We start from the raw sequence: 25,745 nt of genomic DNA on the forward strand, positions 1-25,745 counted from the left end.
ACCAAATGTCAGCTAAGAAGGGGGAAGAGGGAACTACCTCGGCATTCACAGGTGCTGAGTTAGACAAAAATAAATGGGAATGGCAGATCGGAAATTTGAACTTCGCTTCTAGCAAGTGTCTCCATCCATAAGCCAGTTCGCGGGCTGGATGAGGCTAGTAAACAGTTTTCAACTGATACTGGTGAAGAAAGTATTCAAAACGTAAAAACAGAACACACTGACGAGGAGTATTCCTTTTTCTGGGTAGAAAAGTTAATCACCTTTTCAGACAATATTAAATGAACACTAAAATTGTATGTAGGAGAACACCCGTAAACGTAGTCGACGTATCATTTTGTTGTATTCAATGCTTTAATTTCACTTTATATTTTCATAATCATTCAACTAATGACAAAGTAATTCTTAATTTAAGCAGTTTCCTGTAGTGTACAGAACTTCACTGGGATCCATTACACAACTTTTATCAAAACTAAGTAGTGCATTTAAAGTCTCTAGTCTTAGTCATAACTGGATACACAGAGGTTTTTCTTTTTTTAGCTTTGCTTGAATTTGAGAAATAAAAATAAGTGAATATAGCAGTCATTGTGCTGAAAATATCTTGCGTGAAACTTTTGCCAATTTGTAATACATGCAACAGCTTAGGCAAAACTTTGTATGTTACGTGATCTAATGTATTGCTTAATGAGTTACTTCACTTCTGTTGGTTCTGATGGTTCTGCAAAAAGTTATTTTTAGTTTATATCACCCGCACAATTTTTGGGGGGTCGTGTCTATAAATGGAGCGTTGGCTACACATTAACTGTATCCTTAATATACACCGTAAATCGAGGACTTTGTCTCTTATTCCTTCTTTTCTTTTGCATTTTCTCTATCACTTAACTGAGTTTACTTTATGATCAGCTCAATCTCAGATTGCGTACTACAGAGGGATTTTTTTTTGTCTGAGTAACACGGATCGTTTAACAACCGTCAATCATACATTTTTGTAAATTAAACGACTAAAGCATCTGTTGTCTACATTTTCTCTGTTTTCCTCAAACGTTCATCAACGTTCCACAGAGGGCTTGGTAGTTTATCTCTTCTGTGGTATTATATAACAATATGGTATCCCGAAATTCTTGTAGTGTTCTATAAACCAAACTGGATAAAATCTTCCTGATGCTGGTTGGAACACTGAATGCTTAGGAGACACGATTTAACGCACAAAAGTTTCCGAACATAATAAGTACAACAGAAGCTGTGTAATATCCAGCAAATGAATTAACTCAAGGTGATAAGGCTCTGCTCGGAAAACAGCCTGCCGTCAACGTGTCTTTGATACGCAAATAGATCTGGCGCAATGTAATGACCGTGGGCCACATCATTACTCTCCACAGTTCAAACAGTATAAGTTACGGACATATCTGAACAAATCTTCCAGTCCATGTGAATCAATTCTTTTCTTTTCTTGACAATTGTGGAAAACCAGTTTTGTGGGAGTATATAACACCGGTAAGACTGTTTGACTTCGTAGGGATTATTCTACATTAAAACGGTGTGTTAGCTCCTTGCCAGCGTACAGTTGTCTTACCCTCCATTGCATGTCCAAAGCCTCGGACAGCTTCATCATCAGAGCTTTCACCAATCCGGAAAGCTACTCGACAGGAGATGTGTTGGAATGAATCTTCCTGAAAAATTCAAATTAAGTGGTATATGACTGGATCTCAAATCTAAATTATCCGGTTTTGAACCCCAGACTCGCACCGTCTTAAAAATTTTCAATCCGTTCAGTGCTTAAGCTTCCGGGTATTTAATCATTCAGCCGCGCGGGCTTAGTCGAGCGGTCTAGGGCGCTGCAGTCACGGATCGTGCGGCTGGTCCCGGCGGAGGTTCGAATCCTCCCTCGGGCATGGGTGTGTGTGTTTGTCCTTAGGATAATTTAGCTTAAGTAGTGTGTAAGCTTAGGGACTGATGACCTTAGCAGTTAAGTCCCATAAGACTTCACACACATTTGAACATTTTGAACATTTAATCATTCATATTTACTTTATTCTTTTCTCTCTCTCTTAGTCTTCTTCCTTTCCTTCTTTCTCCTCAGATTTCTTTATTTTTTCCTTGTATGTTTTGTAATTTTCACATATTTGTCAGAGTGTTATAACAAACATGTGTTGTTCAGCCGCCAGTTTGTTCAGCGCTACATATGCACTCATCTATCATCCGCAATACAAAGTTTTACAACTGATACACTATCCTGAGGGGAAAAAGAGGGATTCTAGCGAAATATCGGTATCTTCTTCAGATAGCCAAGCGGTAAGGTGGTGTTCAGACATCGGACTCGTATGTGGAAAGAGTGTGTGTCATATATCCATCTGGCCGGGCTTATTCAGGTTCTCTGTGGCTCCTCGAAATTACTCTAGGAGACGGTCACATTTGGTTCTATAGTTCCGAAAGCGATCGATTTCTTCTCCCCGTCGTTATCTAATCTGAGCTTGTGCTAGGGTTGTTAATCTAATCTTCCCGCCTTATGTAAACACTGAAAAGAAGCGTCACAACGTTTCAGTTTAAACTAATGATTGGGTACTTAAAATACCTGGTCAGTGAGTGCACGGTTGAACGCGGGAAGAGTGAATGCACAGAAAGCCATTTTTACAGGTAGTAATGTAAAACTTATTGGCTTGCAGCAATGACTGAAGGAAATCAGAGGCAACGATGTCGTGAATTCGTGGAAGGAGGAGTGGCTTGCAAAGTGAATGATGTGACAATCTCTTTTTTTCTTTTCTTTTTAGAACCCATGTGCTTTAAGAAAATGGAAACTTCAGTGTATAAAGTGGAAATTATAACGAGAAGAAGTTTTGCGCGCAACACAAGAAAAGCCTTGTTATAGGGTATCAAAAATTTCAGCAACAAATTGGTGTTACGGTATGTTTTGAGTGTGGTTCCCCTACTGGGGAAAACGCTAAATCAGGGAGGATATATACCGGTATACATTTTACAGCGTTGTGTACTGCGTGCAGTAAAGGAACAGTTCGGAGGCAATGATTGGATTAGCATGTTAGTGCATCCTGTCATAAGGCAGCATCTGTAAGGCAATGGTTTTTCGACAATAACGTTCCTAAAATCGTTTAACCAACACAGAGTCCCAACCTGAGCACAATGGAACACATTTGGGATGACTCAGAACGTCGACTTCGCTCCAGGAAATGCTTCAAATTGCTCTGAGCACTATGGGACTCAACATCTGAGGTCATCGGTCCCCTAGAACTTAGAACTACTTAAACCTAACTAATCTAAGGACATCACACACATCCATGCCCGAGGCAGGATTCGAAACTGCGACCGTAGCGGTCACGCGGTTCCAGACTGAAGCGCCTAGAACCGCTCGCTCCAGACCAGAGCGTCCAACACCACTACCTTCTTTGGTCTCTGCTCTTGAGGAAGAATGGGCAGCCACTCTTACACAGACATTCACTGAAAATGTGTCCGCAACAGAGCTCAAGCCGTCATAAACCGAAAGAGTGAACACGCCCCATATTAATGTCCCCTAATGGGTGTCCGGATACTTTTAATTAGATAGTGTACGAGCAGTTCTTTCTCGAGAACCTTGGCCTGTTCTCTGTAGCTTGAGCGCCCAGTTTTTATCCACGGCAATAAATTTCTTCAAATTACAGTGACGTATGCTGCGGAACATTTCTCTGCCGACTCATTCGCTTTTTATGGCGATGCATCCAGCTGCAGCATACATTAAACGAATATCTCCATCTTCGAAAACCAGTCATAAATTGTAAATAGTGGCAAATTCCACCGTGTGTACCGGCCGTTGTGGCCAAGCGGTTCTAGGCGCTATAGCTACGCTCGCAGGTTCGAATCCTGCCTCGGGCATGGATGTGTGTGATGTCCTTAGGTTAGTTAGGTTGAAGTAGTTCTAAGTTCTAAGGGACCGATGACCTCAGATGTTAAGTCCCATAGTGCTCAGAGCCATTTTCATCCACCGTGTATAGTTTAAAAATAACTGCATATTATTTTTAAGCTAGCGTCTCCAACATCGATGTGACAGGCAATTGCTTGTTACGAAACCCAAGAACTTTACAATAAAACATGACACACGCATTTCGTTCAAGATTTCGTACCACCTGAAATACTGATTTTCTGAAGACAAAATACTCAGTTAAAAACGCTCTACCGCCTGTATTCTCTTGATCCTAAAAGTTTGTGACATCTTGTATTTATTGGCATATTATGAACAACTGGAGGGACCAGGAAGTAAATTACGCTAATTCATCTGAAGATATTGCGAAGAAAGGAGAATTTAGTTTTGTGTAATAATGAGCGATTATTGACCTTGCCAGAATGAAAATATGAAAATCACAGGGAAATCATCACTAACATATCCAATAATTATTTATGGTGTTTAGTCAATACCAGTGACGTTAAGAGAAAATACTTCCCCAAAATTATTTTCAGTAACACCGTATTTTCGTCACCAATAAGATTTATTATACTCAGTATCTCGTTTATCATCCGACGTAGAAAATTAATAATCAGATGGTACTAGTTTAATGTTCTCGATAACAACGCCCTATATCAAATACTAACGCACAACAAGCAGAGTCAGAACTGAATAATTCTTGCTGCAATTTAAACAACTGTAAACCCGCCAAATTCTGAAGACTTCACGCACAGAAAACTGCAATAGATACACCTGGTTAGAGCGAAGAACGGCGCATTACACGTGTATTTGGTGTGTACTGATCTTCAGTTTAAATTCCCCCACGGATATCAGGATACTATAATTATCTTCGCCCTGGAATAAGGTAAACAAATGTCACATCGAATTTCAGACGGATGTAGATAAACAATGAAAGGAAGAAAGCTAACACATGTTTCAGTTCTTTTCCTCTACAGAGTGAAAGCAAACTCCACCGACACAATTTCGGAGATTGTTCATGGATACTCCTAGTATTTTGATATGAAGGAGCCGTGATCTCCGGTGGTTCGTCACAAGGTAATAATGTAATTAGGATTTATTCGATTTCTTACTCCAGTTACCCTTGTTTCTGTGAAAATACGTTCACAACAGTGAACAAGTCTGTGATTTGCAATTTCCATAACGCAAAATCATCCCGTTTCTCGTGGGCTCCTATATCCAGATGTAAAAGTGATGTGATTTGGTTGCCGTCGCTGCGCAAATAGCTCCGCATAGTGTTGCTCTGAAACTCTTCCACTGCATTCACAGACTCCCTACACAAGGTGCGTATCGGGCAATTTTTCATCATTAAAACTGTCCATATTTCTGCTGCGTATAATTGTCAACGTTCAACTAACAATGTCGTAAAATCAAACCCGAGAGGAAACCGAGCAGTAAACAATGCAAGCTTGAGCACAAGGATTAAATTGGGCGTTATTGTTGTTAACAGCAAATACCGTGTGTGGATTGAACTAGTTTGTTTCCAAATGAGACACGCAGTTTATACCGTCGACATTTGCACTGTTGTGTAGATACTTTCAGTATAGTACAGATACGAAGATAAATGAGGGCAAAAAACAAAACGAAATGCAATTAATTTGTAAAGAGCCATTGAGACATGTATCCCTCATACCAAATACTCAGAAAATATCACTGAATAACATGTAAAAATTTGTCGGTGGAGTTCTGTTTCACCCTCTAGAACTAAAATGAAAGCATAATGCATCTCTTCCAGAACACGCTGAGTAATTTCCACTTCTGGCCGAGTTGGCTGAAATGTAAGCTTACTCTCGTGTTACATATTGGATGTGACTTACACGTTCTTCTGCAGAAGTGTCACTCCTCAGAAGCGGATTATCCATATAGCAGCATATCTATGGGAGTAGTGCCTTCAAGGAACACTACACCACACCGACTATTTGACGGAGTAATATGAACCGATGGTAGTTTTGAATTTTAAGATTATGTGCGAATGATTGAGCAGTACTTTTAAAGCACTGAAAGAAAGAACATTGACAAAAAATTGCGCTTATTTTCAAACGTTTGAAGTATACATTCGGCATTTCTGTTTTGTTAAACCACATTTTACGTATTATAAACTGGAAAAAGAATTTTTTTTCTACATGCTTTGTTCCACTATGCTCTGTTATGGCTTATTACGAACTTGCACCACAGTATCGTCGACAGCCATTGCTTGCTTTACATAGCTAACAGAGCTCATTCAAACACCGTTTGTTGACTTACTCTCGCACAGTGTTGGTGTATGCCGACATATTGCTGCGCGGCACGTAAGTAAGTATTGTGTTGCGAAATTCTGTCGTATACAGAGTTCTAAACTTTTTAAATTTATAATTTAACTACTTTTACTTTTTTATGATGATAAATGCTGTAAGAAATTCAGTTTCATTACAGTCTGCACAAGTTAGTGCCTGCAACGGCGAGCAGATGTCACTTCTGGTTACCAATAATTCGAACGTGGAAAAAATCTGAACAGCAGCAAGAACACCCCGACCACTTCGTCAGTTTTAGTAAAAAGTGATTTTTCCTTGCTGTGGGAATGGACTTGGTGTCAACTGCGACGGATAGTTTTTACGTATTGGGAAATGTTATGTTTCTCGGATAATGGTTCAAAAATGAAGCTGCGTAGCATCTGTTAGGTTTAAATACGTGAAGAAAATAACTATTACATTTAAATGTTATATGGAAGTAAAATAATACTTTTACAACAACGTAAGTTCATATTGCGGAATATGGGGCCCGTAGTTCATCAATGTTACGGACGCCGCACGATCTTAACCCTTAGTTGCTGTGCTGAGATTTCAGACACCATAGTCGATGTATTTCTCAGCGTTGTCGTGAAATGACGCATGACTTTCGTACTTGAATAACTCGTTACGTTACTTTTACAAACTGTGGATGGCATTACTGCAGTTAACGTCAGTTTAGCCTCGTTCGTGCAGAAAGACAGACGCCTTTTTCGTTGCTGTGGTTTATGACACCAAACCACAGTAGTTTAGTCCCTCTGCTATTCCAAATGTTGTAAGTCCAAGCTGTAATATAAACTAATCCAGATGTGGTGCTCTTTTGAAACACTGGATCTAAGATGAAGAGAAGAGAATTTCTAAAGAATCTTGGTATTCAGATGTCAGAAAGTTTTATCCAGCACAAAGCACAGTCATCAAGTAGATTGCCAAGAGAGATTGAACTGAAGCTGAAAAGGAAATGTAACACAATTTCCAATTAATCTGCCCCTAAAAAACTATCATCACAGAGCAAGTGCGTGGTATGTTCAGGATCCAAAGATAGGAATACTAAACATCGATGTGGTGTATGCAGTAAATTTTTGTGCTGAGAACACATTGTTCTAATGTGTGAAAGGTGGCTCAGTGATGAAGAAGACATCGAATGAAAACTGTTTACTCCAAATCTTACTTGTAAGGAAACTATACATTTCAACTAAAATTAGGAAAATATAAGTGTACTTATTATTTCTCTTATTTTTGAAACTGTGGACATTATGACTGAAAATTACAAAACTTTTCAGAACATAAAGAAAATAATACAATCACGGAAAATATTTTTTTTTTGTTTTTTGTTATTGATGTATGTTGTCGAGGATAATTAACAATGTGTTCACCTGTTTTTAGAACGAAAAAATGAAACATTTGATTTTGGGTTATTTAAGCACCACCATACTAATAATGTTAAAGTAGTTGGCAATAGTAGCGAAGGGCTGAACTGGCGCTGTCAATCCTAAAGTAATTATGAACCATTTTTTTTCCAGTCGGGAATACTGTGCATCTCGAAATTGTTACACGGTGAGTTTCTAAGTAGCAGAGCATTAGGCGTAGAAGGGATAATGAGAAACGCACAATGAGAAAGCGAGAGGCGAACCTGTGGCGTTGTTGGCGCAGCGCGGCGCGGGCGGGGCGACCGGCGTCTATCGGCGACCACTGGCCATCTCGCGGTCGCGGGCCTGTGTTCACCTCGCGGGCGCGCGTCGCCGACTGCCGCGGGGCGTGGCGTGGGCGTAAGTAGGAAGCGCCTCCCCCCTCCTCCGCCCCCGACGTGTCAAGGACAGACGCCGCTTTGCACTCGTCGTCTCCGCCGTAAGCTGTGCCCTTTACGTCAGCGTTTGTTTTTCGGTGCTCCCCTAAATCGGCGTCCCCCACCCCGCGTCGCGATGCACGGCGCCACGCCGTTTGTGTTGGCGCCACGCGCCGAAGCGGAGAGAGCCGCGGCACTAGCACCGAAAAGCACTCGTCTGCATTATCGCCCGCCGCGCTCGCAGCATTTCTAGCAGCCGCAGACGACGCTGCGGTTGTGACGCTCTCAGCATACGCTTAGGAAGGAAGCGAAAAGGATTCGAGTTTAATGTCCTGTCGCCAATGAGGTCTACACTATACGGGGTAGTGCTTATTGACTTTTAAAAACCCCCGAAGCGACGTAGATGACGCTGAGGCTAGTAATTTAAGATAAGACACCACCGGGGGCTGCAAATGTCGGGAAGTATCCCAAAAGTATCAGAACGCTGCATGTCATTCTCAATGGAAAGAAGTCTTCCGAAGTAAGAGTGATTTCAGGTGTACCGCAGGGCAGTGTCGTAGGACCGTTGCTATTCACAATATACATAAATGACCTTGTGGTTCAAAATGGCTCTCAGCACTTTGGGACTTAACAGCTAAGGTCATCAGTCCTCTAGAACTTAGAACTACTTAAACCTAACTAACCTAAGGACATCACACACATCCATGCCCGAGGCAGGATTCGAACCTGCGACCGTAGCGGTCGCACGGTTCCAGACTGAAGCACATAGAACCGCTCGGCCACTCCGGCCGGCTGACCTTGTGGATGACATCGGAAGTTCACTGAGGCTTTTTGCAGATGATGCTGTGGTATATCGAGAGGATGTAACAATGGAAAATTGTACGGGAATGCAGGAGGATCTGCAGCGAATTGACGCATGGTGCAGGGAATGGCAATTGAATCTCAATGTAGACAAGTGTAATGTGCTGCGAATACACAGAAAGAAAGATCCCATATCGTTTAGCTACAATATAGCAGGTCAGCAACTGGAAGCGGTTAGCCGGCCGGTGTGGCCATGCGGTCTAGGCGCTTCAGTCTGGAACCCTGTGGCCGCTCCTGTCGCAGGTTCGAATCCTTCCTCGGGCAGGGCCGGCCGGAGTGGCCGAGCGGTTAAAGGCGCTACAGTCTGGAACCGCACGACCGCTACGGTCGCAGGTTCGAATCCTGCCTCGGGCATGGATGTGTGTGATGTCCTTAGGTTAGTTAGGTTTAAGTAGTTCTAAGTTCTAGGGGACTGATGACCACAGATGTTAAGTCCCATAGTGCACAGAGCCATTTGAACCTGGAAGCAGTTAATTCCATTCATTATCTGGGAGTAGGCATTAGGAGTGATTTAAAATGGAATGATCATATAAAGTTGATCGTCGGTAAAGCAGATGCCAGACTGAGATTCATTGGAGGAATCCTAAGGAAATGCAATCCGAAAACATAGGAAGTAGGTTACAGTACCCTTGTTCGCCCACTGCTTGAATACTGCTCAGCAGTGTGGGATCCGTGCCAGATAGGGTTGATAGAAGAGATAGAGAAGATCCAACGGAGAGCAGGGCGCTTCGTTACAGGATCATTTAGTAATCGCGAAAGCGTTACGGAGATGATGGATAGGCTCCAGTGGAGGACTCTGCAGGAGAGACGCTCAGTAGCTCGGTACGGGCTTTTGTTGAAGTTTCGAGAACATACCTTCACCGAGGAGTCAAGCAGTATATTGTTCCCTCCTACGTATATCTCGCAAAGAGACGATGAGGATAAAATCAGAGAGATTAGAGCCCACACAGAGGCATACCGATAATCCTTCTTTCCACAACAATACGAGACTGGAATAGAAGGTAGAACCGATAGAGGTACTCAAGGTACCCTCCGCCACACACCGTCAGGTGGCTTGCGGAGTATGGATGTAGATGTAGATGTAGAAAATAATTTGACAAATGTGGAGATTGACGGCACCAGATGACACTACCTCTCCACACGTGCACCGGCTGGGCTCGTCGATCCTACCTTCGCTGGTAGGGGGCAGAGGTGCACAGTGCTCCGCTAGGCTACTCTTTTTTTCGAACACCTTTTGTAGATGTGATCAGTTGTGAACGTAGAAGCTACAAAATTATTGTCCTCGCTGTAACCAAGCAAAAGCTGTTCTAAGTTTGTGTTTCTGTGCTTTGTCCCTCCTTCTCCTACACTCCTGGAAATTGAAATAAGAACACCGTGAATTCATTGTCCCAGGAAGGGGAAACTTTATTGACACATTCCTGGGGTCAGATACATCACATGATCACACTGACAGAACCACAGGCACATAGACACAGGCAACAGAGCATGCACAATGTCGGCACTAGTACAGTGTATATCCACCTTTCGCAGCAATGCAGGCTGTTATTCTCCCATGTAGACGATCGTAGAGATGCTGGATGTAGTCCTGTGGAACGGCTTGCCATGCCATTTCCACCTGGCGCCTCAGTTGGACCAGCGTTCGTGCTGGACGTGCAGACCGCGTGAGACGATTCTTCATCCAGTCCCAAACATGCTCAATGGGGGACAGATCCGGAGATCTTGCTGGCCAGGGTAGTTGACTTACACCTTCTAGAGCACGTTGGGTGGCACGGGATACATGCGGACGTGCATTGTCCTGTTGGAACAGCAAGTTCCCTTGCCGGTCTAGGAATGGTAGAACGATGGGTTCGATGACGGTTTGGATGTACCGTGCACTATTCAGTGTCCCCTCGACGATCACCAGTGGTGTACGGCCAGTGTAGGAGATCGCTCCCCACACCATGATGCCGGGTGTTGGCCCTGTGTGCCTCGGTCGTATGCAGTCCTGATTGTGGCTCTCACCTGCACGGCGCCAAACACGCATACGACCATCATTGGCACCAAGGCAGAAGCTACTCTCATCGCTGAAGACGACACGTCTCCATTCGTCCCTCCATTCACGCCTGTCGCGACACCACTGAAGGCGGGCTGCACGATGTTGGGGCGTGAGCGGAAGACGGCCTAACGGTGTGCGGGACCGTAGCCCAGCTTCATGGAGACGGTTGCGAATGGTCCTCGCCGATACCTCAGGAGCAACAGTGTCCCTAATTTGCTGGGAAGTGGCGGTGCGGTCCCCTACGGCACTGCGTAGGATCCTACGGTCTTGGCGTGCATCCGTGCGTCGCTGCGGTCCTGTCCCAGGTCGACGGGCACGTGCACCTTCCGCCGACCACTGGCGACAACATCGATGTACTGTGGAGACCTCACGCCCCACGTGTTGAGCAATTCGGCGGTACGTCCACCCGGCCTCCCGCATGCCCACTATACGCCCTCGCTCAAAGTCCGTCAACTCCACATACGGTTCACGTCCACGCTGTCGCGGCATGCTACCAGTGTTAAAGACTGCGATGGAGCTCCGTATGCCACAGCAAACTGGCTGACACTGACGGCGGCGGTGCACAAATGCTGCGCAGCTAGCGCCATTCGACGGCCAACACCGCGGTTCCTGGTGTGTCCGCTGTGCCGTGCGTGTGATCATTGCTTGTACAGCCCTCTCGCAGTGTCCAGAGCAAGTATGGTGGGTCTGACACACCGGTGTCAATGTGTTCTTTTTTCCATTTCCAGGAGTGTATTTACGTTCTTTACTTAGCAAAGAGAACGTAGGTCATTTACTAGAAGCGACGCAATTCAGAAGCTTATACTCATTTACTTGTGACACCATGTGCTAGGTTTGCGTTGCACTGTGCTTTGCAATAAACCGGTGGAGATCGTGAGACTGTTAGATAAAATAGTAAATCTGACCTCAATGTAAACACATAATTCTCTAACGCAACGCAAAAAAAAAATAATACTGTCTGCTACGCACAAGACTCCAGACGCCAGCCCCAAGCGCTTAAGTTGCGCACGTGGCCCAGAGCCTCAGCGACGTGAATACTTGACTTCTGTTGGGTTGTGTTGATCAGGTGCGACAAATCAAATGGTTCAAATGGCTCTGAGCACTATGGGACTTAACATCTGAGGTCATCAGTCCCCTAGACTTAGAACTACTTAAACCTAACCATCCTAAGGACATCACACACATCCATGCCCGAGGCAGGATTCGAACCTGCTACCCTAGCGGTCGCGCGGTTCCAGATTGAAGCGCCTAGAACCGCTTGACCACAAAGGCCGGCTCAGGTGTGAGAGATCGATAGGGTCAACGGCTGCACGCGCGGCGAGATACGTCATCTGGTGACGTCACATGCTCTAAATTTGTCATCTATTTTTGGGGTATTTCCCGACAGTTGCTGTCCCAGGTGTCTTGTATTAAATTACTTGTCTCCGCGTCCTCTGCGTCACTTCGGGTTTCTATACAGAAGTTGGAGAAACACAATCTGATAATAACATATTTAATGTTGTGTTGTCGTTGTTGTCTTCAGTCCAAAGACTGCTCTGATACAGCTCTCCATGCTACTCTGTCCTGCGCAATCCTCTTTATCTCCGAATAACTACTGCAGCCTACATTCCTCTGAATCTGCTTACTGTATTCATCTCTTGGTCTCCCTCTACGATTTTTAACCCCCACGCTTCCTTCCAGCACTAAATTGGTGATCCCTTGCTGCGTCAGAACATGTCTTACCAACCGGTCCTTTCTTTTAGTCAGGTTGTACCACATATTTCTCTGCTCCCCTACTCTATTCAGTACGTTCTCATTAGTTGCAAGATCTATCCATGTAATATTCAGTAATATTCTATAGAAAGACATTTCAAAAGCTTCTATTCTCTTCTTGTGTAAACTGTTTATCGTCCCTGTTTCACTTCCATATGTGGCTACACTCCATGCAAACACTTTCAGAAAGGATTTCCAGACACTTAGATCTATACTCGATGTTAAACAAATTTCTCTTTTTCAGAAATGCTTTTCTTGCCATTGCCAGTCTACATTTTATATCCTCTCTACTTCCACCATCATCAGTTATTTTGCTTCCCAAATAGCATAACACATTTACTACTTTAAGTGCCTCGTTTCCTAATCTAATTCCCTCAGCATCACCTCATTTAATTCGCCTACATTCCATGATGTTGATCTTATATCCTCCTTTAAAAATACTGTCCATTCCGTTCAACTGCTCTTCCAAGTCCTACCCCAAATTTTTCGTTTGTTTCCTTTACTGCTTGCTTAATATACAGATTGAATAACATCGGGGATAGGCTATAACCCTGTCTCACTCCCTTCTCAGCTACTGCTTCCTTTTCGTGCCCCTCGACTCATAACTGGCATCTGGTTTCTGACATCTTTAGAATTTGAAAGTGAGTATTCCAGTCAACATTATCAAAAGCTTTCTCTAAGTCTACAAATGCTATCAACGTACGTTTGTCTTTCCTTAACCTATCTTCTATGAGAATCGTAGGGCGAGTATTGCCTCGTGTGTTCCTACATTTCTCCGGAATCCCAACTGATCCTCCCAATATTGTTGATCTGTAAATACTCAGTTACTATTAATATTATATTAATGATTTCTATGTTACGACCTTCTGTATGCAGCTGAATACGGGGCAAAAATACTATTTGATTAATAGTGTCTGGACACATATTAGTGCATATTAATATGGGGTGTGTCCACCTTTCGCCTTTATCACGACTTGAACTCTTTTGCGATCACTTTCATTGAGGTGTCTGAATTATTGTGGAGGAATGGCAGTCCATTCTTCGTCAAGAGCCGAAACCAGAGAAGGTAGTGATGTTGGACGTTGGGTTCTGGAGCGAAATCGACGTTCTAAATCATCCCAAAGGCTTCCATCCCATTGGCTTCGGAGCGTGACTCTGGGCCTGTCAGTCGATGTCGGTAAAGTTATTGTCCACAAGCCACTGCCTCACAGATGCTCCTTTATCACATGTCAAATCTCAAACTCTTACAGTCATCGTTTCCGAACTGTTCCTCTACTAAACGCAGTACACAACTCTGTATTTGGCGTTTTCTTAAACGCACGAGGGGTAACACAACAAAACCGTAACACTGCCTGCCTCCATGCTTCGCTGTGGACAGTACACATGATGGCAGGTAATGTTCTCCAGGCACCCCCAATCCTCCCATCGGATTTCCACAGAACGTAGCGTGATTCATCACTCCAAATCACTCGGTTCAAGTTATTCACTGCACATTGGTGTCGCTCTTTACACCACCCCAAGGATTGCTTAGAGTGACTACAGAAAAAAAGGTTCAAATGGCTCTGAGCACTATGGGACTTCACTGCTGTGGTCATCAGTCCGCTAGAACTTAGAACTACTTAAACCTAACTAACCTAAGGACATCACACACATCCATGCCCGAGGCAGGCTTCGAACCTGCGACCGTAGCGGTCGCGTGGTTCCAGACCGTAGCGCATTGAACGGCTCGGCCACTCCGGCGACTACAGAAATATGTGGCTCATAAGTAGATGCTCGTCCATAGTTCCCTACTCTTTTTGCCTCCCTACATACAGTAATTGTGCTAGTTGGAATGTTGGTAGCAGTTTTGGAAGTCAGAAGTTGTTCTTGTCACTCGTTTCATGTGATATTTTCCAACCACCCTCCACAACGCTCAAGGGTTCCTACCTGGCAGTACACAAGATCTACCTGGTCTTCGTTTGGCTGTGGTTGTTCCTTCACGTTTCCACTTCACAGTCACACACCGAAAGTCGAATTGGGCAGCTTTATAAGGATTTAAATGGTTCAAATGGCTCTAAGCACTATGGGACTTAACTTCTGCCGTCATCAGTCCTCAAGAACATAGAACTACTTAAACCTAACTAACCTAAGGACATCACACACATCCATGACCGAGGCAGGATTCGAATCTACGACCATAGCGGTCGCGCAGTTCCACACTGTAGCGCCTAGAACCGCTCGGCCACTCCGGCCGCCAAGGATTTAAATGTCCCAGGTGGATTTATTACTCAGATGACATTCAAGCCACTGAGCTCACCTGATCGCCCCATTCTAAATGGTTCAAATGGCTCTGAGCACTATGCGACTTAACTTCTGAGGTCATCAGTTGCCTAGATCTTAGAACTAATTAAACCTAACTAACCTAAGGACATCACACACATCCATGCCCAGGGCAGGATTCGAACCTGCGACCGTAGCGGTCGCACGGTTCCAGACTGTAGCGCCTAGAACTGCTCGGCCACTCCAGTCAGCCCCCATTCTTATGTTACTGCTGCTCTACTAACAACACAATACCTCCCGCCTCCTCTTATACTACACGGTCCGCCTGTCATGACATCTAGTGGTCAATTCCACATTACATAAGGGCGACTGGATACTTTTCATCAGATAGCGTATATTTACAATTTTTAGGTTAGGATCCTGTGCATGCAACTGAATAAAGAAAATATTTGTTTTGTCAGACGCTTTTCGCCTCAATTTATGAAGGCAATATCAATGGTTGTGTGTGTTGACGTCGCTCGACATGCACTCTTGATGTACTGCTGGGGAATCTGTTTTTTTTTTAATTGAAACCCTCAGCTGCCGACAGATCCTCTACACCTCCCGCCGCCTTGAACCCCCTCACCCCCTGGTTGCTCCTCTCCTCTCCCATCCCCACCCCCTGCCATGTCTTCACTGTTGTGTCCCCCCTACCCTCCATCTCTACACCCTACATCTCCTTTCCCTAGGTGGCTTCCATCAACTCCCCCTCCCGGATGATGCCCGCTCTCCCTCCATTTATCCCTCCTATCAACTCTGATCCTCACTCCCCCTCCTTTCCTCTGTCCTTTTCCTGGGCTCCCTCTCCCCCCCTTCCATCCTCTTTCTTCCCCATCTCCCCTCTCTTTGCCCCCTTCTCTCCCCCCCCCCCCCCGAGTCCTTTACATTTCCCTCCTCTGCCTCCTCTCATTCTCCCTCGCATCTGCCCTTCTCCCCCTTTATTAGTCCTCTCCCTCCTTGCCCCTCCACCCCTTTTTCGTTTTTTTTCCTTCCTCCCTCCTTGTTCTTCCCCCTCCTCCAGGTCCCCCCCCCCCCATCTGCCATTGGCTCGGGAGTGTCATCTTTGTGCCGCCACTTTCGTGCAGTGTTCTACATTGAGTGTTCTACAGTGAGTGTTTTACAGTGAGTGTTCCGTGTTGTTTTTTTTTTTTTTTTGGGAAGTGTTGCGAACGGCCATCATACTGTCGCTGGGTGTGTCTTTTATCTCTTACGAACAGAAACCAGACTGTCGCCGTGTTTTTTAATTGTGTCTGTACTATGTTACTTGTCTGATTCCTGTGTCTTTTACTAACGTTGCCAACCCCTTTTGCTTTCTGTTTTAACTTTCCGAATATTTCCGCCATTTTACACTTGACGTCACCATTTTATCGCCTGTTTTTCCTGTTTCTTTTCTTCTTCCGTTTTTTAAAATAAAAGTTTGTAGGCTGTAGAGCAGTGTACTAAGCTGCTGCCAGCCCGCTCCCTTCGGGGGGAATTGAAAATCAATAAAGGAAAAAAAAAACTGCCGACAGGTACATTACGTGTGTAGATTGTGGACAGTTGAGAATGTGGGTCTCGCGGGAAGCGTGCAAGGGATAAGTCGCTGCAGTCGCGCTATTCATCTGTGTCCTCAGTGGCTCAGATGGAGCCGGCACGGTAGCTCAGCGTGCTCGGTCAGAGGATTAGCTACCCTCTGTAATAAAAAACTGAGTGAACGGATCAACGAAGAACCTGAACGGGTGTCATCGGACGCGCGCCCCGAACAAATTCAACAAACAATATAGAACAAAATCAGTTCTAAAAAAAAAGAAAAAAAAGAGATGGATAGAGCGTCTGCCATGTAAGCAGGAGATCCCGGGTTCGAGTCCTGGTCGGGGCGCACATTTTCAGCTGTCCCCATCGAGGTATATCAACAATACCTTTTGGCAGATGAGGGTTTCAATTAATTATCATTTATTCTAGAGAAGCTGCACGGTCATCAATGGTATATGTTCTTTCGAAAACAGTTACTATCTTCATATATATAATCTGGTTTTTTTTTTTTACAGTAGCACAAAAACTAATTTTCAACACACACACACACACACACACACACACTCGTTCTCTTCCAGCTTGTTTACCTAAATACCTGTGCAGTTTGCGTCCTGTGTTGAAACTTGGTTCTAGTCGTACAAGAAGAACAACAGCTTCACGATCAGTACAGAAAACGCACATGTAGAGCAATGTCATCACATACAGCTTTTGTATCCGCACATGTCGATAATCCCATGGCAACAGAATACGCGGGAGCAATGGTGGTGGCGGCCAGCGAAATGGTTACGGCGGCCCCGGACAGGGCGCGCTCGCGTCGTGTGTGCTGGAGAGAGTCCCTGGTTTCCGAGACGAGGAGTTACGGTGACCGCCGCGTCGCGTCAGTTGTGTTTTCGCTAGCTTAGAAGTCTCATCTGCTAACATTCTGCCACACTTAAACACTCGCGTGTTCAAAAGGGAAATATGCTCTCTTGTTACATTCAGATTTCTGTTGGCTTATGACCGATTTCGATTGGCTTAGCACTTCGGCCGTTAGAATTCTCGTTGTTGTCAACTTAGTACAGCCCTAATACAGTAACAGCAATTGATGGTACCTTAATGAACTGAGGCGAAACGTTTCTGCTTTTAATTGGTTGCATATAGACGATCGTCACCAAAAAAATCTTTAAAATAACATTATATAACGTGCATCTTCATACTTTCGCCCCCATCTGACACATGGCGGCTTCCGCCGATAATCTCCAAAACGACAAAACGGAAATACAGATCAGTCAGATACGGAGAAAGTCACATACACACCACATTCGGATGTCCATTGAAGCTAGTGGAATTTACTTCTTTGAATTAAGTCTCGCCAAGTCCGTCTCACTAAAACACCACCGTCTAGCTAGCTACCTGTCTCCACAACCTAATCTGCGGTCCCTACCTACTGAGCGTGTGCACACTCGCTAAACGGCATTACTCGTCAAGAAAATCGTCAATTACTCACCCAGAAATCCACATCCACGCACTTTCGGATTCTCTCTGTTTTCCATACTACAAGAAATAAACAGGTTGGTAACGAAGGATCACTTACTCCTAACGTCAGAAATACGTTATGAAAACACTACCGCCGGCCGCGGTGGCAGAGCGGTTCAAGGCGTTTCAGTCTGGAACCGCGCGACTGCTACGGTCGCAGGTTCGAATCCTGCCTCGGGCATGGGTGTGTGTGATGTCCTTAGGTTAGTTAGGTTTAAGTAGTTCTAAATTATAGGGGACTGATGACATCAGATGTTAAGTCCCATAGTGCTCAGAGCCATTTAAACCAAAACACTACCTCTGCCCCAGACAGAATACGAATTCATCCCACGAGGGCCGCCGGTAGATCTGGTTGCCGGTAGACGTGTCCATGTTACAGGCAGCTGTAAATACGGTTCAAGATGCTTGGCAGTGACGTATCATGCGGAAGTTACTTTCGTCCTTAAGGTTTGTACAACCAGTGTATTTCAGGCACGATATTCTTCATTTTTCATTTTCTACTGGGAGTGCTGGCTCTTAGTGTATATTTATATATTCTTCGATGAATCCACAGACCAATACAAAATTCTCTAATTGCAAATTCATTGACAGAAAAACTGACTGGAGTTCATACAAAATCTCAAGGCCGACTGACCTGGCCAGGAAGCAGATAGCAAACGTGTTTCTAGTTTTGCTTTTGTGTCAGACACTGAGCTGATACCCAAGATGTGGACTCTTCAGTCCAAAACTTGAAGAATACTTGCAAATTTGTAGTGGTCTGAGGAGAAAATAAAATCGCTTTGCAATTACAGGCCAATCAACATTTTACCCACTGTATCGAAAGCTTTGGCATACATTGTTCACGATTAACTAACTATGTGCTAACAGACATTCAACTCCCCTTGTTTTGTAAATACCTTGGCACGAATACTGATCTAATTAAGGTAAATGATGAGTTGAAATATGGCATAAAGAACAGCGAGGTCGCAATATGTGTTACACGACATCAGCATTTGACATATTGCTAACGAAAGTCCAACAGCTAAATTTTTCATATAATGCACTGATGATGGTTGCAACCTACTTGAGAAACAGACAGTAGCGTGTGGTATGTGGGAATGAAAAATCGTCTTGAAAGCAAGTTCTCTCTACAGTACTTCAGGGCACAGTTCTTGGTCAATAGTTGTCCTCCGTGTACGTCCACATCTCATTGGTATTTCAAATATCATTTCTATATCGATTACCATCGAGCTCTACTTGTGTGCCAAACCTGAATGAATCAATATTGCCCTTTTTCACAATAATGACAAGCTGTGTTCATTTTCCAAATGGGTGCATAACGTAAACCTTGAATTAAATGCCAATAATTTTCGAGTAATTTTAATTTCTCCTAAGATGTGAATTCCACCAACACTTGACCTCTGTTCTTTATGTTAATCAAATACTATAAGAGAAGTTGGTGAAGAATCTGGATTTAACTTTTGGTGAATATCTTAGCGGGGCAAAACACACTCCCGACACGTACAGACAGGCTTCACTTGTCTTTATCCCATTGAAAGTATTAGAGATTATGTCCCGGTGATGTGATATAAACACTTGTTCAGTCACCCGTTTTGCTGAATCTTTACTATCCCCATGAAATATATGACGTGAGTAGTGATATCTCTAGACGGTTTGAATTAATCATGAATGTTTGTTTTCGCTAGGTCTTCAACACAAGTCTGCTTTAGACCATCTGCAAGCGATTCTGAAAACTGCCACAAATAAGGTAGATACATAAATATAAGTTGTATATAACAGAAGATGAAAAAGCCAAGCCTTACATATTTATAGTTTAAGTACAGTCAGAGTGTAACACCTAAATAGTTAGTTAGATAGTTACGTGTTCCATAGATCATTTGAACAAGTATGCTGGGCTGATAACCTTGCAGTTTAGTCGCTTTGATCTTTAAACCAACCAACCAAAGATTATGTTGTAGAAGAGTAACGTCTGAATGATAAAGAGTGAAAGTCAGGTGGATTTAAAATGTTATGGCCCCAATACGAGGTGCATTCACGTTCTAAGGCCTCCAATTTTTTTTCTCCGGACTGGAAGGAGATAGAAACATGTGCATTGTTTTAAAATGAGGCCGCGTTCATTGTCAATACGTCCCAGAGATGGCAGCACCACACGGCAGATAGAATTTTACCGCCAGCGGCGAGAATGAGAACTGTTTTAAATACTTAAAATGGCGACGTTTTCCTTACTCGAACAGCGTGCAATCATTCGTTTTCTGAATTTGCGTGGTGTGAAACCAATTTAAATTAATCGACAGTTGAAGGAGACATGTGGTGATGGAGTTATGGATGTGTCGAAAGTGCGTTCGTGGGTGTGACAGTTTAATGAAGGCAGAACATCGTGTGACAACAAACTGAAACAACCTCGGGCTCGCACAAGCCGGTCTGACGACATGATCGAGAAAGTGGAGAGAATTGTTTTGGGGGATCGCCGAATGACTGTTGAACAGATCGCCTCCAGAGTTGGCATTTCTGTGGGTTCTGTGCACACAATCCTGCATGACGACCTGAAAATGCGAAAAGTGTCATCCAGGTGGGTGCCACGAATGCCGACGGACGACCACATGGCTGCCAGTGTGGCATGTTGCGCCAAGCAATGTTGACGCGCAACGACAGCATGAATGGGACTTTCTTTTCGTCGATTGTGACAATGGATGAGACATGGATGACATTTTTCAATCCAGAAACAAACCGCCAGTCAGCTCAATGGAAGCACACAGATTCACCACCAACAAAAAAATTTCAGGTAACCGCCAGTGCTGAAAAAATGATGGTGTCCATGCTCTGGGACAGCGAGGGCGTAATCCTTACCCATTGCGTTCCAAAAGGCACTACGGTAACAGGTGCATCCTACGAAAACGTTTTGAAGAACAAATTCCTTCCTGCACTGCAACAAAAACGTCCGGGAAGGGCTGTGCGTGTTCTGTTTCACCAAGACAACGCACCTGCACATCGAGCTAACGTTACGCAACAGTTTCTTCGTGGTAACAACTTTGAAGTGATTCCTCATGCTCCCTACTCATCTGACCTGGGTCCTAGTGACTTTTGGCTTTTTCCAACAATGAAAGACACTCTCCGTGGCCGCACATTCACCAGCCGTGCTGCTATTGCCTCAGCGATTTTCCAGTGGTCAAAACAGACTCCTAAAGAAGCCTTCGCCGCTGCCATGGAATCATGGCGTCAGCGTTGTGAAAAATGTGTACGTCTGCTGGGCGATTACGTCGAGAAGTAACGCCAGTTTCATCGATTTCGGGTGAGTAGTTAATTAGAAAAAAAAAATCGGAGGCCTTAGAACTTGAATGCACCTCGTAATATCGTGAGAACCATGAACATATCAAGATTACATATAATAATTGTTCTTTGGCTTTAAGAGGATTTATGTCTAGCCGGCCGTGGTGACCGAGCGGTTCTAGGTGCTTCAGTCCGGAACCGCTCGACCGCTACGGTCGCAGGTTCGAATCCTGCCTCAGGCATGGATGTGTGTGATGTCCTTAGGTTAGTTAGGTTTAAGTAATTCTAAGTTCTGGGAGACTGATGACCTCCGATGTTAAGTCCCATAGTGCTCAGAGCCATTTGAACCATGTATGTCTCGACATATTCGACAATTCCAAATTGTGTGTATTATAAATAAAAGGTTGAAAATAGTTTTTTTAGATTTAATAAAACCATAGAAATAGTTGCAGTGGACGGGGGTATCCAAGTCAAGTGTAGAATTGCATCTTGCAGCGTGTGAAACCTGAACTACGGGAACTTCAGAGGTCGTTAGCGTAGCTTGAACGCATCGTGGACTGCTTACAGAACATGTTTACAAACTTCTAGATACAGCTAAGAGTTTGATGAGTAACTTTAAGGGCGTTGTCAACAACGGTGCCGCAGATGTCCAAGATGTGTTTTTTAGCGTACGATGTTCATTGAGCGTCTTTTCCTTTGATTTTTTCAGATGGGCGTAATTTTCAATTCTTCATATATCTTAATAAGGTATATTTTCTCCATTGTATGAAGCATTACGAGGTTGTTTTCGATAATGTGTCATTCTGTTGTATGAGGTGAACTGCGAAGGTGGATTTATTTTCTGTCTGTTTTTGGGTTTCGCACCTCAGTGGGTAAGAACGGAACCCTTATAGGATCACGTCGTTATTCGTCGCTGTCCGACTGTTAAGATCCATTTTTCTCAAGAACATTTAGAGGTATCAAGTTGTAATTTATATCACATACTTTGGTCTACAGTCCCTTGGCGGTGTAAGCACATTAAGGCTTAGTCAATGCAGTGAAAAGAAACGGCTTGTTTGTTATTCGCAAACTCACTCATCGAAGCCTATAGGTTGACCTAGAATCATGAAATTTGGCAAGAAGGAAGGCTTCATAATACAAGTAAAGGAAAGAATACGAAAACTGTTAATTCTTAATTATATCCCACAAAAAATATTTTTTCCCGTTACAAACTAACATTGCATTCGTAATCTGTCAGAACTTTCAGGAACTAGTGCAGGGCTGCAGAGATTTTGATTTACTTTTCAGTAATAGGTATAGTGATTCACGAGAAAGGTTTGCGTATATAGTTTACAAATACTTCGTGCTACGTCGCTGAGCTACGATGAAATAAAAGTCCCCTGCCACTGTGAAAACGAAGCGTTTGCCATCTAGCGGTGTTAGGCGAAAGGCCGCACAACTACCACGCTGACGGGCTATGTCTACGACAGGTACAGCATCCGTAATGTTTCAAAGCAAAGTAATACTGGTAACTGATGCAGGATTGCACTTCCATTGTCTGGAATGAGATTCCCATATCCCATAAAATATCCATTAAAGCTTTCCACAGAATAGTTCGAAACTTGCGTAACAGCAATAACCCTATTGCCGGTTGCACCGGTTCCTTCTCCACGGACTTTCGTCAAATCTTACCAGTAATCGCAACAGGGAAGAGATCAGACGAAGTCAACGAATCTGCACTTTCTTGATAACTACAAAATTAATCAAATTAATGAAAAACAACTATAGCAAATGCGAAATCACACAAAAAATTTACACTTAAAGCTTAAAACATCCTCGAAAGTATGGGAATGTCAGGGAACTGATATCTTGCCGATATCGATATCGTTTGAAAGCAAAAATCATCGACTTTCTCGATTCCCGGGGTGGGTGACCTACACACTCGTACATGCAAAATTAAGTTTCTACCGAACCCTCAGTGCACGAGTAATACTCGTACCTATCCTTGTAAAGCGTTTCAAAACTCCTTACCGTTTTTTAAGGTTGAATAACAAGTACACTGTTTTTGTTCCACTGATTTTTGTATATTTCAAACTAGTTTTCGGCTCATTAGTCCATCTTAAGGACGTTCGCTGTAGCTAGCCTCAAAATTAGAGTACTAAATTATGTATATGCCATTGTTTTGATAGAAGTCGTGTGTTATGTCAGTGTCATAACTAAGAGATGTAGCATTGAAGGCTGAGAATGATATCGATGTGTACACTGTTTTTTTAGAAAGGTTACTGAATCTATGTGAGACCTGACCATTGAAAGGAAGAGATAGAATTTTTTCTTTTTATTTGTAGCAACTCGACATGTGTCAACTGATTCCTTTTAGACTTCGTCAATTTATAAATTTCATCAACGATCACGCTGTGATAGCCGTTATTCCGGACTATATTTCATAACTAGTTAATCCCTCTTTCTACTTCACTGGTATGCAGTGACAGTTTAAGGAGCCTATTTATTGCAGAACGAAATAAGGCTTCTTTATATTGATCAGCATGGCATGCTGCAGCGGGAATGCTGCGGTCAGAAGATGTAGGTTTACAATAAGTTCCAAAAACATGTTTATGTTGATTTATTAGATCTAAAAATTTAATACCGTTTTCCCGCTGCCGTTCGTTTGTAACAGTAATTTTATTATATACGTATTTTTCTAAAGGCATCTCCAAATTCCTCATTTTCTTATTGTAAGCCACTATATAAGACGACGACGTGCTTAACATAACATTTGTAACTCTCTATACAGGCGTTAATTTCAGGGTGCTCTTCGAAGAAGTTCTTTTACAAATGATTGTCAGAAATATTTGTCAGTATACCTGCTTTTGGAGGTCCTACAGTTAATACATCATTTTGTAGGTAGGTACTGTCTTGGAATATAAGACAGTTTTACTTTCCTACAAATTTTCAGGTTTTCAGTAATAGTTCCTTGGGGTAGCAAATTGTGTTTTATTACTTTCATTGTTTCGTTTATTGGAATATTAGTATACGTATTTGCTATTTCAAACGACGTGAACCTTGCTTTAGAAGGTATACTTGTATGTTTAATCGTTTCTACATCTACATCTACATTTATACTCCGCAAGCCACCCAACGGTGTGTGGCGGAGGGCACTTTACGTTCCACTGTCATTACCTCCCTTTCCTGTTCCAGTCGCGTATGGTTCGCGGGAAGAACGATTGTCTGAAAGCCTCCGTGCGCGCTCTAATCTCTCTAATTTTACATTCGTGATCTCCTCGGGAGGTATAAGTAGGGGGAAGCAATATATTCGATACCTCATCCAGAAACGCACCCTCTCGAAACCTGGACAGCAAGCTACACCGCGATGCAGAGCGCCTCTCTTGCAGAGTCTGCCACTTGAGTTTATTAAATATCTCCGTAACGCTATCACGGTTACCAAATAACCCTGTGATGAAACGCGCCGCTCTTCTTTGGATCTTCTCTATCTCCTCCGTCAAACCGATCTGGTACGGATCCCACACTGATGAGCAATACTCAAGTATAGGTCGAACGAGTGTTTTGTAAGCCACCTCCTTTGTTGATGGACTACATTTTCTAAGCACTCTCCCAATGAATCTCAACCTGGTACCCGCCTTACCAACAATTAATTTTATATGATCATTCCACTTCAAATCGTTCCGCACGCATACTCCCAGATATTTTACAGAAGTAACTGCTACCAGTGTTTGTTCCACTATCATATAATCATACAATAAAGGATCCTTCTTTCTATGTATTCGCAATACATTACATTTCTCTATGTTAAGGGTCAGTTGCCACTCCCCGCACCAAGTGCCTATCCGCTGCAGATCTTCCTGCATTTCGCTACAATTTTCTAATGCTGCAACTTCTCTGTATACTACAGCATCATCCGCGAAAAGCCGCATGGAACTTCCGACACTATCTACTAGGTCATTTATATATATTGTGAAAAGCAATGGTCCCATAACACTCCCCTGTGGCACGCCAGAGGTTACTTCAACGCCTGTAGACGTCTCTCCATTGATAACAACATGCTGTGTTCTGTTTGCTAAAAACTCTTCAATCCAGCCACACAGCTGGTCTGATATTCCGTAGGCTCTTACTTTGTTTATCAGGCGACAGTGCGCAACTGTATCGAACGCCTTCCGGAAGTCAAGAAAAATAGCATCTACCTGGGAGCCTGTATCTAATATTTTCTGGGTCTCATGAACAAATAAAGCGAGTTGGGTCTCACACGATCGCTGTTTCCGGAATCCATGTTGATTCCTACATAGTAGATTCTGGGTTTCCAAAAACGACATGATACTCGAGCAAAAAACATGTTCTAAAATTCTACAACAGATCGACGTCAGAGATATAGGTCTATAGTTATATAAAATTAGGAGTGCGGGTTAGCTACTACAAACAGCATAGTGAACGCATTATTGTAGCCAAGATAGACACAAAGCCCATGCCTACTACAGTAGTACAAGTTTATATGCCAACTAGCTCTGCAGATGATGAAGAAATTGA

At 43.5% G+C, this 25,745-nt stretch overlaps 1 protein-coding gene across 3 annotated transcripts in view; it reads right to left on the reverse strand.

Moving 5' to 3' along the window:
- LOC124721627 (endothelin-converting enzyme homolog) overlaps positions 1 to 25,745 on the reverse strand; it is a 416,974-nt gene that overhangs the window by 285,140 nt on the left and 106,089 nt on the right. Inside the window, exon 1 of one of the 3 annotated variants that reach the window (XM_047246686.1) lies at positions 7,838 to 7,940. The exons of 1 other annotated variant lie outside the window; for it this stretch is intronic. The gene's annotated coding sequence lies outside the window, so the exon portion shown is untranslated. Of the gene's footprint in view, positions 1 to 7,815; positions 7,941 to 25,745 lie in introns of those variants that run through there. One more of the 3 variants, XM_047246687.1, reaches the window with a different exon arrangement.

This window comes from Schistocerca piceifrons, chromosome X (assembly GCF_021461385.2).
Source record: "Schistocerca piceifrons isolate TAMUIC-IGC-003096 chromosome X, iqSchPice1.1, whole genome shotgun sequence".
Classification (NCBI taxonomy): domain Eukaryota; kingdom Metazoa; phylum Arthropoda; class Insecta; order Orthoptera; family Acrididae; genus Schistocerca; species Schistocerca piceifrons.